Raw genomic sequence first — 17,294 nt, 5'->3', positions numbered from 1 at the left:
GGTAAGTTAAAGAGCTGCACCTGAGCCAGCCACTGATTGATTGATTGATTGATTGATTGATTGATTGATTGATTGATTGATTGATGCAGCACAACAGTCAAATAGTGGAGTGGAGTAGGGGAACAGCAAACAGCCAATAAAGCAGCCCGCCCGCTCGCCTGCCCGCCACAATGGACCTACCTGTGTACACTAGATGGATGTGATGGAATGTACTGTCGTCCCTACATTTCAAGAAGAAGTAAGAATTGCAGTTGCAACAAAGCCTTGCTTGCCTACAAAGAGAGCAGCAATTTGGATTTGTTACTATGTTACCTAGAAGAATAACAAACTGTGCAAGGATGGAGGTTGTAGGAGCAAGGAGAAGTTGTCTGTAAAGTTGGTGGATGCCTATTTTCCATTTTGCAGTCCCTTGTCTCCCTCTTGTGGCCTCCTGGAGGCAACTAGCTGTGCAAAAAAAAGACAGCCTGGCGGCCGGCTGTTGCAGTGTTGCCCTCTCAGGCAACACTGAGTGACTGACTGAGCCTCACCGTCTTATATAAAGTTCAGACGGAACTTTGCACGTGTCATAGTGGAGCCCTCAGGATTCCAGAGCCAGCTTTCTGACATCATAATGGGGCCTCAGAGATAAAAGCCTGGGCCCAGGCAGTGTTGGTCAGTGCTGCTCAGCAGGCAGCACTGGACTGGACTGGATTACAGCTGATACAAGGTGTGAAGGAACAAGGGGTGGCTGTGGGCATGCACTTGCTGCCGCTGCCAGTGTTTATCTGCATGGCAGCAGGGCATTTGGGCGTTGCCAGGAAGGCGTTTTTATGTAGATTCCTCCTCTTTCAGCACTGCATTGTGGTGCAAGCAAAAGAAGCAAATCCTGTCTGGCTTCCTCTCCGGCCTTTATTCACCTCCCGTGTAGCTGTGAGTGTGTGAGCCTGCAGGGCCCCATGGAATTGCCTAGAAGTAGGCTGAATCGCTGCAAGGGCTGAACAGCAGTATCGGGCAGGCTCGGGCAACGCGCGGCCCGTTCGGGTTATCGCTTCTCGGCCTTTTGGCTAAGATCAAGTGTAGTATCTGTTCTTATCAGTTTAATATCTGATACGTCCCCTATCTGGGGACCATATATTAAATGGATTTTTAGAACAGGGAGATGGAAATAGAGCTTGCTCTGTCCACTCCACGCATTGACCTGGTATTGCAGTATTTCCAGGACCGGTGCACCTTTTCCTTATGTGTTGACTAAAAGCAGATTCCAAAAGTGTTTTTTGTCTTTGCTATTGTTTCTGTCTTTCTGAAGGGATCTCCCCTTTTAATCCCATTATTTCAACACCTGTTGGACAATGCATGAGTGATAATGAGCTCATTGATTAAATGCAATTAATGAATAGATTGCCACCTCTTGTTGTGTGTCGTCTGTGTTTCTGTGTTTCCGGCATTTCACATTGGAACACCTCATTCACCTTCCTTGTCTTCTCTCCGCCCTCCCTTTTAGGTAAGTTAAAGAGCTGCACCTGAGCCAGCCACTGATTGATTGATTGATTGATTGATTGATTGATTGATTGATTGATTGATTGATTGATTGATTGATTGATGCAGCACAACAGTCAAATAGTGGAGTGGAGTAGGGGAACAGCAAACAGCCAATAAAGCAGCCCGCCCGCTCGCCTGCCCGCCACAATGGACCTACCTGTGTACACTAGATGGATGTGATGGAATGTACTGTCGTCCCTACATTTCAAGAAGAAGTAAGAATTGCAGTTGCAACAAAGCCTTGCTTGCCTACAAAGAGAGCAGCAATTTGGATTTGTTACTATGTTACCTAGAAGAATAACAAACTGTGCAAGGATGGAGGTTGTAGGAGCAAGGAGAAGTTGTCTGTAAAGTTGGTGGATGCCTATTTTCCATTTTGCAGTCCCTTGTCTCCCTCTTGTGGCCTCCTGGAGGCAACTAGCTGTGCAAAAAAAAGACAGCCTCGCGGCCGGCTGTTGCAGTGTTGCCCTCTCAGGCAACACTGAGTGACTGACTGAGCCTCACCGTCTTATATAAAGTTCAGACGGAACTTTGCACGTGTCATAGTGGAGCCCTCAGGATTCCAGAGCCAGCTTTCTGACATCATAATGGGGCCTCAGAGATAAAAGCCTGGGCCCAGGCAGTGTTGGTCAGTGCTGCTCAGCAGGCAGCACTGGACTGGACTGGATTACAGCTGATACAAGGTGTGAAGGAACAAGGGGTGGCTGTGGGCATGCACTTGCTGCCGCTGCCAGTGTTTATCTGCATGGCAGCAGGGCATTTGGGCGTTGCCAGGAAGGCGTTTTTATGTAGATTCCTCCTCTTTCAGCACTGCATTGTGGTGCAAGCAAAAGAAGCAAATCCTGTCTGGCTTCCTCTCCGGCCTTTATTCACCTCCCGTGTAGCTGTGAGTGTGTGAGCCTGCAGGGCCCCATGGAATTGCCTAGAAGTAGGCTGAATCGCTGCAAGGGCTGAACAGCAGTATCGGGCAGGCTCGGGCAACGCGCGGCCCGTTCGGGTTATCGCTTCTCGGCCTTTTGGCTAAGATCAAGTGTAGTATCTGTTCTTATCAGTTTAATATCTGATACGTCCCCTATCTGGGGACCATATATTAAATGGATTTTTAGAACAGGGAGATGGAAATAGAGCTTGCTCTGTCCACTCCACGCATTGACCTGGTATTGCAGTATTTCCAGGACCGGTGCACCCTTTCCTTATGTGTTGACTAAAAGCAGATTCCAAAAGTGTTTTTTGTCTTTGCTATTGTTTCTGTCTTTCTGAAGGGATCTCCCCTTTTAATCCCATTATTTCAACACCTGTTGGACAATGCATGAGTGATAATGAGCTCATTGATTAAATGCAATTAATGAATAGATTGCCACCTCTTGTTGTGTGTCGTCTGTGTTTCTGTGTTTCCGGCATTTCACATTGGAACACCTCATTCACCTTCCTTGTCTTCTCTCCGCCCTCCCTTTTAGGTAAGTTAAAGAGCTGCACCTGAGCCAGCCACTGATTGATTGATTGATTGATTGATTGATTGATTGATTGATTGATTGATTGATTGATTGATTGATGCAGCACAACAGTCAAATAGTGGAGTGGAGTAGGGGAACAGCAAACAGCCAATAAAGCAGCCCGCCCGCTCGCCTGCCCGCCACAATGGACCTACCTGTGTACACTAGATGGATGTGATGGAATGTACTGTCGTCCCTACATTTCAAGAAGAAGTAAGAATTGCAGTTGCAACAAAGCCTTGCTTGCCTACAAAGAGAGCAGCAATTTGGATTTGTTACTATGTTACCTAGAAGAATAACAAACTGTGCAAGGATGGAGGTTGTAGGAGCAAGGAGAAGTTGTCTGTAAAGTTGGTGGATGCCTATTTTCCATTTTGCAGTCCCTTGTCTCCCTCTTGTGGCCTCCTGGAGGCAACTAGCTGTGCAAAAAAAAGACAGCCTGGCGGCCGGCTGTTGCAGTGTTGCCCTCTCAGGCAACACTGAGTGACTGACTGAGCCTCACCGTCTTATATAAAGTTCAGACGGAACTTTGCACGTGTCATAGTGGAGCCCTCAGGATTCCAGAGCCAGCTTTCTGACATCATAATGGGGCCTCAGAGATAAAAGCCTGGGCCCAGGCAGTGTTGGTCAGTGCTGCTCAGCAGGCAGCACTGGACTGGACTGGATTACAGCTGATACAAGGTGTGAAGGAACAAGGGGTGGCTGTGGGCATGCACTTGCTGCCGCTGCCAGTGTTTATCTGCATGGCAGCAGGGCATTTGGGCGTTGCCAGGAAGGCGTTTTTATGTAGATTCCTCCTCTTTCAGCACTGCATTGTGGTGCAAGCAAAAGAAGCAAATCCTGTCTGGCTTCCTCTCCGGCCTTTATTCACCTCCCGTGTAGCTGTGAGTGTGTGAGCCTGCAGGGCCCCATGGAATTGCCTAGAAGTAGGCTGAATCGCTGCAAGGGCTGAACAGCAGTATCGGGCAGGCTCGGGCAACGCGCGGCCCGTTCGGGTTATCGCTTCTCGGCCTTTTGGCTAAGATCAAGTGTAGTATCTGTTCTTATCAGTTTAATATCTGATATGTCCCCTATCTGGGGACCATATATTAAATGGATTTTTAGAACAGGGAGATGGAAATAGAGCTTGCTCTGTCCACTCCACGCATTGACCTGGTATTGCAGTATTTCCAGGACCGGTGCACCCTTTCCTTATGTGTTGACTAAAAGCAGATTCCAAAAGTGTTTTTTGTCTTTGCTATTGTTTCTGTCTTTCTGAAGGGATCTCCCCTTTTAATCCCATTATTTCAACACCTGTTGGACAATGCATGAGTGATAATGAGCTCATTGATTAAATGCAATTAATGAATAGATTGCCACCTCTTGTTGTGTGTCGTCTGTGTTTCTGTGTTTCCGGCATTTCACATTGGAACACCTCATTCACCTTCCTTGTCTTCTCTCCGCCCTCCCTTTTAGGTAAGTTAAAGAGCTGCACCTGAGCCAGCCACTGATTGATTGATTGATTGATTGATTGATTGATTGATTGATTGATTGATTGATGCAGCACAACAGTCAAATAGTGGAGTGGAGTAGGGGAACAGCAAACAGCCAATAAAGCAGCCCGCCCGCTCGCCTGCCCGCCACAATGGACCTACCTGTGTACACTAGATGGATGTGATGGAATGTACTGTCGTCCCTACATTTCAAGAAGAAGTAAGAATTGCAGTTGCAACAAAGCCTTGCTTGCCTACAAAGAGAGCAGCAATTTGGATTTGTTACTATGTTACCTAGAAGAATAACAAACTGTGCAAGGATGGAGGTTGTAGGAGCAAGGAGAAGTTGTCTGTAAAGTTGGTGGATGCCTATTTTCCATTTTGCAGTCCCTTGTCTCCCTCTTGTGGCCTCCTGGAGGCAACTAGCTGTGCAAAAAAAAGACAGCCTCGCGGCCGGCTGTTGCAGTGTTGCCCTCTCAGGCAACACTGAGTGACTGACTGAGCCTCACCGTCTTATATAAAGTTCAGACGGAACTTTGCACGTGTCATAGTGGAGCCCTCAGGATTCCAGAGCCAGCTTTCTGACATCATAATGGGGCCTCAGAGATAAAAGCCTGGGCCCAGGCAGTGTTGGTCAGTGCTGCTCAGCAGGCAGCACTGGACTGGACTGGATTACAGCTGATACAAGGTGTGAAGGAACAAGGGGTGGCTGTGGGCATGCACTTGCTGCCGCTGCCAGTGTTTATCTGCATGGCAGCAGGGCATTTGGGCGTTGCCAGGAAGGCGTTTTTATGTAGATTCCTCCTCTTTCAGCACTGCATTGTGGTGCAAGCAAAAGAAGCAAATCCTGTCTGGCTTCCTCTCCGGCCTTTATTCACCTCCCGTGTAGCTGTGAGTGTGTGAGCCTGCAGGGCCCCATGGAATTGCCTAGAAGTAGGCTGAATCGCTGCAAGGGCTGAACAGCAGTATCGGGCAGGCTCGGGCAACGCGCGGCCCGTTCGGGTTATCGCTTCTCGGCCTTTTGGCTAAGATCAAGTGTAGTATCTGTTCTTATCAGTTTAATATCTGATACGTCCCCTATCTGGGGACCATATATTAAATGGATTTTTAGAACAGGGAGATGGAAATAGAGCTTGCTCTGTCCACTCCACGCATTGACCTGGTATTGCAGTATTTCCAGGACCGGTGCACCCTTTCCTTATGTGTTGACTAAAAGCAGATTCCAAAAGTGTTTTTTGTCTTTGCTATTGTTTCTGTCTTTCTGAAGGGATCTCCCCTTTTAATCCCATTATTTCAACACCTGTTGGACAATGCATGAGTGATAATGAGCTCATTGATTAAATGCAATTAATGAATAGATTGCCACCTCTTGTTGTGTGTCGTCTGTGTTTCTGTGTTTCCGGCATTTCACATTGGAACACCTCATTCACCTTCCTTGTCTTCTCTCCGCCCTCCCTTTTAGGTAAGTTAAAGAGCTGCACCTGAGCCAGCCACTGATTGATTGATTGATTGATTGATTGATTGATTGATTGATTGATTGATTGATTGATTGATTGATTGATTGATTGATGCAGCACAACAGTCAAATAGTGGAGTGGAGTAGGGGAACAGCAAACAGCCAATAAAGCAGCCCGCCCGCTCGCCTGCCCGCCACAATGGACCTACCTGTGTACACTAGATGGATGTGATGGAATGTACTGTCGTCCCTACATTTCAAGAAGAAGTAAGAATTGCAGTTGCAACAAAGCCTTGCTTGCCTACAAAGAGAGCAGCAATTTGGATTTGTTACTATGTTACCTAGAAGAATAACAAACTGTGCAAGGATGGAGGTTGTAGGAGCAAGGAGAAGTTGTCTGTAAAGTTGGTGGATGCCTATTTTCCATTTTGCAGTCCCTTGTCTCCCTCTTGTGGCCTCCTGGAGGCAACTAGCTGTGCAAAAAAAAGACAGCCTGGCGGCCGGCTGTTGCAGTGTTGCCCTCTCAGGCAACACTGAGTGACTGACTGAGCCTCACCGTCTTATATAAAGTTCAGACGGAACTTTGCACGTGTCATAGTGGAGCCCTCAGGATTCCAGAGCCAGCTTTCTGACATCATAATGGGGCCTCAGAGATAAAAGCCTGGGCCCAGGCAGTGTTGGTCAGTGCTGCTCAGCAGGCAGCACTGGACTGGACTGGATTACAGCTGATACAAGGTGTGAAGGAACAAGGGGTGGCTGTGGGCATGCACTTGCTGCCGCTGCCAGTGTTTATCTGCATGGCAGCAGGGCATTTGGGCGTTGCCAGGAAGGCGTTTTTATGTAGATTCCTCCTCTTTCAGCACTGCATTGTGGTGCAAGCAAAAGAAGCAAATCCTGTCTGGCTTCCTCTCCGGCCTTTATTCACCTCCCGTGTAGCTGTGAGTGTGTGAGCCTGCAGGGCCCCATGGAATTGCCTAGAAGTAGGCTGAATCGCTGCAAGGGCTGAACAGCAGTATCGGGCAGGCTCGGGCAACGCGCGGCCCGTTCGGGTTATCGCTTCTCGGCCTTTTGGCTAAGATCAAGTGTAGTATCTGTTCTTATCAGTTTAATATCTGATACGTCCCCTATCTGGGGACCATATATTAAATGGATTTTTAGAACAGGGAGATGGAAATAGAGCTTGCTCTGTCCACTCCACGCATTGACCTGGTATTGCAGTATTTCCAGGACCGGTGCACCCTTTCCTTATGTGTTGACTAAAAGCAGATTCCAAAAGTGTTTTTTGTCTTTGCTATTGTTTCTGTCTTTCTGAAGGGATCTCCCCTTTTAATCCCATTATTTCAACACCTGTTGGACAATGCATGAGTGATAATGAGCTCATTGATTAAATGCAATTAATGAATAGATTGCCACCTCTTGTTGTGTGTCGTCTGTGTTTCTGTGTTTCCGGCATTTCACATTGGAACACCTCATTCACCTTCCTTGTCTTCTCTCCGCCCTCCCTTTTAGGTAAGTTAAAGAGCTGCACCTGAGCCAGCCACTGATTGATTGATTGATTGATTGATTGATTGATTGATTGATTGATTGATTGATTGATGCAGCACAACAGTCAAATAGTGGAGTGGAGTAGGGGAACAGCAAACAGCCAATAAAGCAGCCCGCCCGCTCGCCTGCCCGCCACAATGGACCTACCTGTGTACACTAGATGGATGTGATGGAATGTACTGTCGTCCCTACATTTCAAGAAGAAGTAAGAATTGCAGTTGCAACAAAGCCTTGCTTGCCTACAAAGAGAGCAGCAATTTGGATTTGTTACTATGTTACCTAGAAGAATAACAAACTGTGCAAGGATGGAGGTTGTAGGAGCAAGGAGAAGTTGTCTGTAAAGTTGGTGGATGCCTATTTTCCATTTTGCAGTCCCTTGTCTCCCTCTTGTGGCCTCCTGGAGGCAACTAGCTGTGCAAAAAAAAGACAGCCTGGCGGCCGGCTGTTGCAGTGTTGCCCTCTCAGGCAACACTGAGTGACTGACTGAGCCTCACCGTCTTATATAAAGTTCAGACGGAACTTTGCACGTGTCATAGTGGAGCCCTCAGGATTCCAGAGCCAGCTTTCTGACATCATAATGGGGCCTCAGAGATAAAAGCCTGGGCCCAGGCAGTGTTGGTCAGTGCTGCTCAGCAGGCAGCACTGGACTGGACTGGATTACAGCTGATACAAGGTGTGAAGGAACAAGGGGTGGCTGTGGGCATGCACTTGCTGCCGCTGCCAGTGTTTATCTGCATGGCAGCAGGGCATTTGGGCGTTGCCAGGAAGGCGTTTTTATGTAGATTCCTCCTCTTTCAGCACTGCATTGTGGTGCAAGCAAAAGAAGCAAATCCTGTCTGGCTTCCTCTCCGGCCTTTATTCACCTCCCGTGTAGCTGTGAGTGTGTGAGCCTGCAGGGCCCCATGGAATTGCCTAGAAGTAGGCTGAATCGCTGCAAGGGCTGAACAGCAGTATCGGGCAGGCTCGGGCAACGCGCGGCCCGTTCGGGTTATCGCTTCTCGGCCTTTTGGCTAAGATCAAGTGTAGTATCTGTTCTTATCAGTTTAATATCTGATACGTCCCCTATCTGGGGACCATATATTAAATGGATTTTTAGAACAGGGTGATGGAAATAGAGCTTGCTCTGTCCACTCCACGCATTGACCTGGTATTGCAGTATTTCCAGGACCGGTGCACCCTTTCCTTATGTGTTGACTAAAAGCAGATTCCAAAAGTGTTTTTTGTCTTTGCTATTGTTTCTGTCTTTCTGAAGGGATCTCCCCTTTTAATCCCATTATTTCAACACCTGTTGGACAATGCATGAGTGATAATGAGCTCATTGATTAAATGCAATTAATGAATAGATTGCCACCTCTTGTTGTGTGTCGTCTGTGTTTCTGTGTTTCCGGCATTTCACATTGGAACACCTCATTCACCTTCCTTGTCTTCTCTCCGCCCTCCCTTTTAGGTAAGTTAAAGAGCTGCACCTGAGCCAGCCACTGATTGATTGATTGATTGATTGATTGATTGATTGATTGATTGATGCAGCACAACAGTCAAATAGTGGAGTGGAGTAGGGGAACAGCAAACAGCCAATAAAGCAGCCCGCCCGCTCGCCTGCCCGCCACAATGGACCTACCTGTGTACACTAGATGGATGTGATGGAATGTACTGTCGTCCCTACATTTCAAGAAGAAGTAAGAATTGCAGTTGCAACAAAGCCTTGCTTGCCTACAAAGAGAGCAGCAATTTGGATTTGTTACTATGTTACCTAGAAGAATAACAAACTGTGCAAGGATGGAGGTTGTAGGAGCAAGGAGAAGTTGTCTGTAAAGTTGGTGGATGCCTATTTTCCATTTTGCAGTCCCTTGTCTCCCTCTTGTGGCCTCCTGGAGGCAACTAGCTGTGCAAAAAAAAGACAGCCTGGCGGCCGGCTGTTGCAGTGTTGCCCTCTCAGGCAACACTGAGTGACTGACTGAGCCTCACCGTCTTATATAAAGTTCAGACGGAACTTTGCACGTGTCATAGTGGAGCCCTCAGGATTCCAGAGCCAGCTTTCTGACATCATAATGGGGCCTCAGAGATAAAAGCCTGGGCCCAGGCAGTGTTGGTCAGTGCTGCTCAGCAGGCAGCACTGGACTGGACTGGATTACAGCTGATACAAGGTGTGAAGGAACAAGGGGTGGCTGTGGGCATGCACTTGCTGCCGCTGCCAGTGTTTATCTGCATGGCAGCAGGGCATTTGGGCGTTGCCAGGAAGGCGTTTTTATGTAGATTCCTCCTCTTTCAGCACTGCATTGTGGTGCAAGCAAAAGAAGCAAATCCTGTCTGGCTTCCTCTCCGGCCTTTATTCACCTCCCGTGTAGCTGTGAGTGTGTGAGCCTGCAGGGCCCCATGGAATTGCCTAGAAGTAGGCTGAATCGCTGCAAGGGCTGAACAGCAGTATCGGGCAGGCTCGGGCAACGCGCGGCCCGTTCGGGTTATCGCTTCTCGGCCTTTTGGCTAAGATCAAGTGTAGTATCTGTTCTTATCAGTTTAATATCTGATACGTCCCCTATCTGGGGACCATATATTAAATGGATTTTTAGAACAGGGTGATGGAAATAGAGCTTGCTCTGTCCACTCCACGCATTGACCTGGTATTGCAGTATTTCCAGGACCGGTGCACCCTTTCCTTATGTGTTGACTAAAAGCAGATTCCAAAAGTGTTTTTTGTCTTTGCTATTGTTTCTGTCTTTCTGAAGGGATCTCCCCTTTTAATCCCATTATTTCAACACCTGTTGGACAATGCATGAGTGATAATGAGCTCATTGATTAAATGCAATTAATGAATAGATTGCCACCTCTTGTTGTGTGTCGTCTGTGTTTCTGTGTTTCCGGCATTTCACATTGGAACACCTCATTCACCTTCCTTGTCTTCTCTCCGCCCTCCCTTTTAGGTAAGTTAAAGAGCTGCACCTGAGCCAGCCACTGATTGATTGATTGATTGATTGATTGATTGATTGATTGATTGATTGATTGATGCAGCACAACAGTCAAATAGTGGAGTGGAGTAGGGGAACAGCAAACAGCCAATAAAGCAGCCCGCCCGCTCGCCTGCCCGCCACAATGGACCTACCTGTGTACACTAGATGGATGTGATGGAATGTACTGTCGTCCCTACATTTCAAGAAGAAGTAAGAATTGCAGTTGCAACAAAGCCTTGCTTGCCTACAAAGAGAGCAGCAATTTGGATTTGTTACTATGTTACCTAGAAGAATAACAAACTGTGCAAGGATGGAGGTTGTAGGAGCAAGGAGAAGTTGTCTGTAAAGTTGGTGGATGCCTATTTTCCATTTTGCAGTCCCTTGTCTCCCTCTTGTGGCCTCCTGGAGGCAACTAGCTGTGCAAAAAAAAGACAGCCTGGCGGCCGGCTGTTGCAGTGTTGCCCTCTCAGGCAACACTGAGTGACTGACTGAGCCTCACCGTCTTATATAAAGTTCAGACGGAACTTTGCACGTGTCATAGTGGAGCCCTCAGGATTCCAGAGCCAGCTTTCTGACATCATAATGGGGCCTCAGAGATAAAAGCCTGGGCCCAGGCAGTGTTGGTCAGTGCTGCTCAGCAGGCAGCACTGGACTGGACTGGATTACAGCTGATACAAGGTGTGAAGGAACAAGGGGTGGCTGTGGGCATGCACTTGCTGCCGCTGCCAGTGTTTATCTGCATGGCAGCAGGGCATTTGGGCGTTGCCAGGAAGGCGTTTTTATGTAGATTCCTCCTCTTTCAGCACTGCATTGTGGTGCAAGCAAAAGAAGCAAATCCTGTCTGGCTTCCTCTCCGGCCTTTATTCACCTCCCGTGTAGCTGTGAGTGTGTGAGCCTGCAGGGCCCCATGGAATTGCCTAGAAGTAGGCTGAATCGCTGCAAGGGCTGAACAGCAGTATCGGGCAGGCTCGGGCAACGCGCGGCCCGTTCGGGTTATCGCTTCTCTGCCTTTTGGCTAAGATCAAGTGTAGTATCTGTTCTTATCAGTTTAATATCTGATACGTCCCCTATCTGGGGACCATATATTAAATGGATTTTTAGAACAGGGAGATGGAAATAGAGCTTGCTCTGTCCACTCCACGCATTGACCTGGTATTGCAGTATTTCCAGGACCGGTGCACCCTTTCCTTATGTGTTGACTAAAAGCAGATTCCAAAAGTGTTTTTTGTCTTTGCTATTGTTTCTGTCTTTCTGAAGGGATCTCCCCTTTTAATCCCATTATTTCAACACCTGTTGGACAATGCATGAGTGATAATGAGCTCATTGATTAAATGCAATTAATGAATAGATTGCCACCTCTTGTTGTGTGTCGTCTGTGTTTCTGTGTTTCCGGCATTTCACATTGGAACACCTCATTCACCTTCCTTGTCTTCTCTCCGCCCTCCCTTTTAGGTAAGTTAAAGAGCTGCACCTGAGCCAGCCACTGATTGATTGATTGATTGATTGATTGATTGATTGATTGATTGATTGATTGATTGATGCAGCACAACAGTCAAATAGTGGAGTGGAGTAGGGGAACAGCAAACAGCCAATAAAGCAGCCCGCCCGCTCGCCTGCCCGCCACAATGGACCTACCTGTGTACACTAGATGGATGTGATGGAATGTACGGTTGTCCCTACATTTCAAGAAGAAGTAAGAATTGCAGTTGCAACAAAGCCTTGCTTGCCTACAAAGAGAGCAGCAATTTGGATTTGTTACTATGTTACCTAGAAGAATAACAAACTGTGCAAGGATGGAGGTTGTAGGAGCAAGGAGAAGTTGTCTGTAAAGTTGGTGGATGCCTATTTTCCATTTTGCAGTCCCTTGTCTCCCTCTTGTGGCCTCCTGGAGGCAACTAGCTGTGCAAAAAAAAGACAGCCTGGCGGCCGGCTGTTGCAGTGTTGCCCTCTCAGGCAACACTGAGTGACTGACTGAGCCTCACCGTCTTATATAAAGTTCAGACGGAACTTTGCACGTGTCATAGTGGAGCCCTCAGGATTCCAGAGCCAGCTTTCTGACATCATAATGGGGCCTCAGAGATAAAAGCCTGGGCCCAGGCAGTGTTGGTCAGTGCTGCTCAGCAGGCAGCACTGGACTGGACTGGATTACAGCTGATACAAGGTGTGAAGGAACAAGGGGTGGCTGTGGGCATGCACTTGCTGCCGCTGCCAGTGTTTATCTGCATGGCAGCAGGGCATTTGGGCGTTGCCAGGAAGGCGTTTTTATGTAGATTCCTCCTCTTTCAGCACTGCATTGTGGTGCAAGCAAAAGAAGCAAATCCTGTCTGGCTTCCTCTCCGGCCTTTATTCACCTCCCGTGTAGCTGTGAGTGTGTGAGCCTGCAGGGCCCCATGGAATTGCCTAGAAGTAGGCTGAATCGCTGCAAGGGCTGAACAGCAGTATCGGGCAGGCTCGGGCAACGCGCGGCCCGTTCGGGTTATCGCTTCTCGGCCTTTTGGCTAAGATCAAGTGTAGTATCTGTTCTTATCAGTTTAATATCTGATACGTCCCCTATCTGGGGACCATATATTAAATGGATTTTTAGAACAGGGAGATGGAAATAGAGCTTGCTCTGTCCACTCCACGCATTGACCTGGTATTGCAGTATTTCCAGGACCGGTGCACCCTTTCCTTATGTGTTGACTAAAAGCAGATTCCAAAAGTGTTTTTTGTCTTTGCTATTGTTTCTGTCTTTCTGAAGGGATCTCCCCTTTTAATCCCATTATTTCAACACCTGTTGGACAATGCATGAGTGATAATGAGCTCATTGATTAAATGCAATTAATGAATAGATTGCCACCTCTTGTTGTGTGTCGTCTGTGTTTCTGTGTTTCCGGCATTTCACATTGGAACACCTCATTCACCTTCCTTGTCTTCTCTCCGCCCTCCCTTTTAGGTAAGTTAAAGAGCTGCACCTGAGCCAGCCACTGATTGATTGATTGATTGATTGATTGATTGATTGATTGATTGATTGATTGATTGATTGATTGATGCAGCACAACAGTCAAATAGTGGAGTGGAGTAGGGGAACAGCAAACAGCCAATAAAGCAGCCCGCCCGCTCGCCTGCCCGCCACAATGGACCTACCTGTGTACACTAGATGGATGTGATGGAATGTACTGTCGTCCCTACATTTCAAGAAGAAGTAAGAATTGCAATTGCAACAAAGCCTTGCTTGCCTACAAAGAGAGCAGCAATTTGGATTTGTTACTATGTTACCTAGAAGAATAACAAACTGTGCAAGGATGGAGGTTGTAGGAGCAAGGAGAAGTTGTCTGTAAAGTTGGTGGATGCCTATTTTCCATTTTGCAGTCCCTTGTCTCCCTCTTGTGGCCTCCTGGAGGCAACTAGCTGTGCAAAAAAAAGACAGCCTGGCGGCCGGCTGTTGCAGTGTTGCCCTCTCAGGCAACACTGAGTGACTGACTGAGCCTCACCGTCTTATATAAAGTTCAGACGGAACTTTGCACGTGTCATAGTGGAGCCCTCAGGATTCCAGAGCCAGCTTTCTGACATCATAATGGGGCCTCAGAGATAAAAGCCTGGGCCCAGGCAGTGTTGGTCAGTGCTGCTCAGCAGGCAGCACTGGACTGGACTGGATTACAGCTGATACAAGGTGTGAAGGAACAAGGGGTGGCTGTGGGCATGCACTTGCTGCCGCTGCCAGTGTTTATCTGCATGGCAGCAGGGAATTTGGGCGTTGCCAGGAAGGCGTTTTTATGTAGATTCCTCCTCTTTCAGCACTGCATTGTGGTGCAAGCAAAAGAAGCAAATCCTGTCTGGCTTCCTCTCCGGCCTTTATTCACCTCCCGTGTAGCTGTGAGTGTGTGAGCCTGCAGGGCCCCATGGAATTGCCTAGAAGTAGGCTGAATCGCTGCAAGGGCTGAACAGCAGTATCGGGCAGGCTCGGGCAACGCGCGGCCCGTTCGGGTTATCGCTTCTCGGCCTTTTGGCTAAGATCAAGTGTAGTATCTGTTCTTATCAGTTTAATATCTGATACGTCCCCTATCTGGGGACCATATATTAAATGGATTTTTAGAACAGGGAGATGGAAATAGAGCTTGCTCTGTCCACTCCACGCATTGACCTGGTATTGCAGTATTTCCAGGACCGGTGCACCCTTTCCTTATGTGTTGACTAAAAGCAGATTCCAAAAGTGTTTTTTGTCTTTGCTATTGTTTCTGTCTTTCTGAAGGGATCTCCCCTTTTAATCCCATTATTTCAACACCTGTTGGACAATGCATGAGTGATAATGAGCTCATTGATTAAATGCAATTAATGAATAGATTGCCACCTCTTGTTGTGTGTCGTCTGTGTTTCTGTGTTTCCGGCATTTCACATTGGAACACCTCATTCACCTTCCTTGTCTTCTCTCCGCCCTCCCTTTTAGGTAAGTTAAAGAGCTGCACCTGAGCCAGCCACTGATTGATTGATTGATTGATTGATTGATTGATTGATTGATTGATTGATTGATGCAGCACAACAGTCAAATAGTGGAGTGGAGTAGGGGAACAGCAAACAGCCAATAAAGCAGCCCGCCCGCTCGCCTGCCCGCCACAATGGACCTACCTGTGTACACTAGATGGATGTGATGGAATGTACTGTCGTCCCTACATTTCAAGAAGAAGTAAGAATTGCAGTTGCAACAAAGCCTTGCTTGCCTACAAAGAGAGCAGCAATTTGGATTTGTTACTATGTTACCTAGAAGAATAACAAACTGTGCAAGGATGGAGGTTGTAGGAGCAAGGAGAAGTTGTCTGTAAAGTTGGTGGATGCCTATTTTCCATTTTGCAGTCCCTTGTCTCCCTCTTGTGGCCTCCTGGAGGCAACTAGCTGTGCAAAAAAAAGACAGCCTGGCGGCCGGCTGTTGCAGTGTTGCCCTCTCAGGCAACACTGAGTGACTGACTGAGCCTCACCGTCTTATATAAAGTTCAGACGGAACTTTGCACGTGTCATAGTGGAGCCCTCAGGATTCCAGAGCCAGCTTTCTGACATCATAATGGGGCCTCAGAGATAAAAGCCTGGGCCCAGGCAGTGTTGGTCAGTGCTGCTCAGCAGGCAGCACTGGACTGGACTGGATTACAGCTGATACAAGGTGTGAAGGAACAAGGGGTGGCTGTGGGCATGCACTTGCTGCCGCTGCCAGTGTTTATCTGCATGGCAGCAGGGCATTTGGGCGTTGCCAGGAAGGCGTTTTTATGTAGATTCCTCCTCTTTCAGCACTGCATTGTGGTGCAAGCAAAAGAAGCAAATCCTGTCTGGCTTCCTCTCCGGCCTTTATTCACCTCCCGTGTAGCTGTGAGTGTGTGAGCCTGCAGGGCCCCATGGAATTGCCTAGAAGTAGGCTGAATCGCTGCAAGGGCTGAACAGCAGTATCGGGCAGGCTCGGGCAACGCGCGGCCCGTTCGGGTTATCGCTTCTCGGCCTTTTGGCTAAGATCAAGTGTAGTATCTGTTCTTATCAGTTTAATATCTGATACGTCCCCTATCTGGGGACCATATATTAAATGGATTTTTAGAACAGGGAGATGGAAATAGAGCTTGCTCTGTCCACTCCACGCATTGACCTGGTATTGCAGTATTTCCAGGACCGGTGCACCCTTTCCTTATGTGTTGACTAAAAGCAGATTCCAAAAGTGTTTTTTGTCTTTGCTATTGTTTCTGTCTTTCTGAAGGGATCTCCCCTTTTAATCCCATTATTTCAACACCTGTTGGACAATGCATGAGTGATAATGAGCTCATTGATTAAATGCAATTAATGAATAGATTGCCACCTCTTGTTGTGTGTCGTCTGTGTTTCTGTGTTTCCGGCATTTCACATTGGAACACCTCATTCACCTTCCTTGTCTTCTCTCCGCCCTCCCTTTTAGGTAAGTTAAAGAGCTGCACCTGAGCCAGCCACTGACTGATTGATTGATTGATTGATTGATTGATTGATTGATTGATTGATTGATTGATTGATGCAGCACAACAGTCAAATAGTGGAGTGGAGTAGGGGAACAGCAAACAGCCAATAAAGCAGCCCGCCCGCTCGCCTGCCCGCCACAATGGACCTACCTGTGTACACTAGATGGATGTGATGGAATGTACTGTCGTCCCTACATTTCAAGAAGAAGTAAGAATTGCAGTTGCAACAAAGCCTTGCTTGCCTACAAAGAGAGCAGCAATTTGGATTTGTTACTATGTTACCTAGAAGAATAACAAACTGTGCAAGGATGGAGGTTGTAGGAGCAAGGAGAAGTTGTCTGTAAAGTTGGTGGATGCCTATTTTCCATTTTGCAGTCCCTTGTCTCCCTCTTGTGGCCTCCTGGAGGCAACTAGCTGTGCAAAAAAAAGACAGCCTGGCGGCCGGCTGTTGCAGTGTTGCCCTCTCAGGCAACACTGAGTGACTGACTGAGCCTCACCGTCTTATATAAAGTTCAGACGGAACTTTGCACGTGTCATAGTGGAGCCCTCAGGATTCCAGAGCCAGCTTTCTGACATCATAATGGGGCCTCAGAGATAAAAGCCTGGGCCCAGGCAGTGTTGGTCAGTGCTGCTCAGCAGGCAGCACTGGACTGGACTGGATTACAGCTGATACAAGGTGTGAAGGAACAAGGGGTGGCTGTGGGCATGCACTTGCTGCCGCTGCCAGTGTTTATCTGCATGGCAGCAGGGCATTTGGGCGTTGCCAGGAAGGCGTTTTTATGTAGATTCCTCCTCTTTCAGCACTGCATTGTGGTGCAAGCAAAAGAAGCAAATCCTGTCTGGCTTCCTCTCCGGCCTTTATTCACCTCCCGTGTAGCTGTGAGTGTGTGAGCCTGCAGGGCCCCATGGAATTGCCTAGAAGT

The 17,294-nt window shown here is 47.8% G+C and overlaps 11 non-coding genes across 11 annotated transcripts; all 11 read left to right on the top strand.

The window, feature by feature from the left end:
* The first annotated feature begins 1,023 nt into the window (after positions 1-1,023).
* On the top strand, positions 1,024-1,214 carry LOC142726275 (U2 spliceosomal RNA). Its single transcript, XR_012876740.1, has one exon. It is a non-coding gene; the product is annotated as a U2 spliceosomal RNA (small nuclear RNA).
* A 1,304-nt stretch (positions 1,215-2,518) lies between these two features.
* On the top strand, positions 2,519-2,709 carry LOC142726274 (U2 spliceosomal RNA). The gene has a single exon (XR_012876739.1). It is a non-coding gene; the product is annotated as a U2 spliceosomal RNA (small nuclear RNA).
* A 1,300-nt stretch (positions 2,710-4,009) lies between these two features.
* On the top strand, positions 4,010-4,200 carry LOC142726299 (U2 spliceosomal RNA). Its single transcript, XR_012876761.1, has one exon. It is a non-coding gene; the product is annotated as a U2 spliceosomal RNA (small nuclear RNA).
* A 1,288-nt stretch (positions 4,201-5,488) lies between these two features.
* Positions 5,489-5,679, top strand: LOC142726273 (U2 spliceosomal RNA). Its single transcript, XR_012876738.1, has one exon. It is a non-coding gene; the product is annotated as a U2 spliceosomal RNA (small nuclear RNA).
* A 1,312-nt stretch (positions 5,680-6,991) lies between these two features.
* LOC142726272 (U2 spliceosomal RNA) lies at positions 6,992-7,182 on the top strand. The gene has a single exon (XR_012876737.1). It is a non-coding gene; the product is annotated as a U2 spliceosomal RNA (small nuclear RNA).
* Positions 7,183-8,474: 1,292 nt separating this feature from the next.
* On the top strand, positions 8,475-8,665 carry LOC142726285 (U2 spliceosomal RNA). The gene has a single exon (XR_012876749.1). It is a non-coding gene; the product is annotated as a U2 spliceosomal RNA (small nuclear RNA).
* A 1,280-nt stretch (positions 8,666-9,945) lies between these two features.
* LOC142726284 (U2 spliceosomal RNA) lies at positions 9,946-10,136 on the top strand. The gene has a single exon (XR_012876748.1). It is a non-coding gene; the product is annotated as a U2 spliceosomal RNA (small nuclear RNA).
* A 1,288-nt stretch (positions 10,137-11,424) lies between these two features.
* Positions 11,425-11,615, top strand: LOC142726282 (U2 spliceosomal RNA). Its single transcript, XR_012876746.1, has one exon. It is a non-coding gene; the product is annotated as a U2 spliceosomal RNA (small nuclear RNA).
* A 1,292-nt stretch (positions 11,616-12,907) lies between these two features.
* On the top strand, positions 12,908-13,098 carry LOC142726271 (U2 spliceosomal RNA). Its single transcript, XR_012876736.1, has one exon. It is a non-coding gene; the product is annotated as a U2 spliceosomal RNA (small nuclear RNA).
* Positions 13,099-14,398: 1,300 nt separating this feature from the next.
* LOC142726270 (U2 spliceosomal RNA) lies at positions 14,399-14,589 on the top strand. The gene has a single exon (XR_012876735.1). It is a non-coding gene; the product is annotated as a U2 spliceosomal RNA (small nuclear RNA).
* A 1,288-nt stretch (positions 14,590-15,877) lies between these two features.
* Positions 15,878-16,068, top strand: LOC142726269 (U2 spliceosomal RNA). The gene has a single exon (XR_012876734.1). It is a non-coding gene; the product is annotated as a U2 spliceosomal RNA (small nuclear RNA).
* The last annotated feature ends 1,226 nt before the right edge of the window (positions 16,069-17,294 follow it).

This window comes from Rhinoderma darwinii, unplaced genomic scaffold, assembly GCF_050947455.1.
Source record: "Rhinoderma darwinii isolate aRhiDar2 unplaced genomic scaffold, aRhiDar2.hap1 Scaffold_621, whole genome shotgun sequence".
NCBI classification, from domain to species: domain Eukaryota; kingdom Metazoa; phylum Chordata; class Amphibia; order Anura; family Rhinodermatidae; genus Rhinoderma; species Rhinoderma darwinii.
This window is presented reverse-complemented; position numbering and strand designations above follow the sequence as displayed.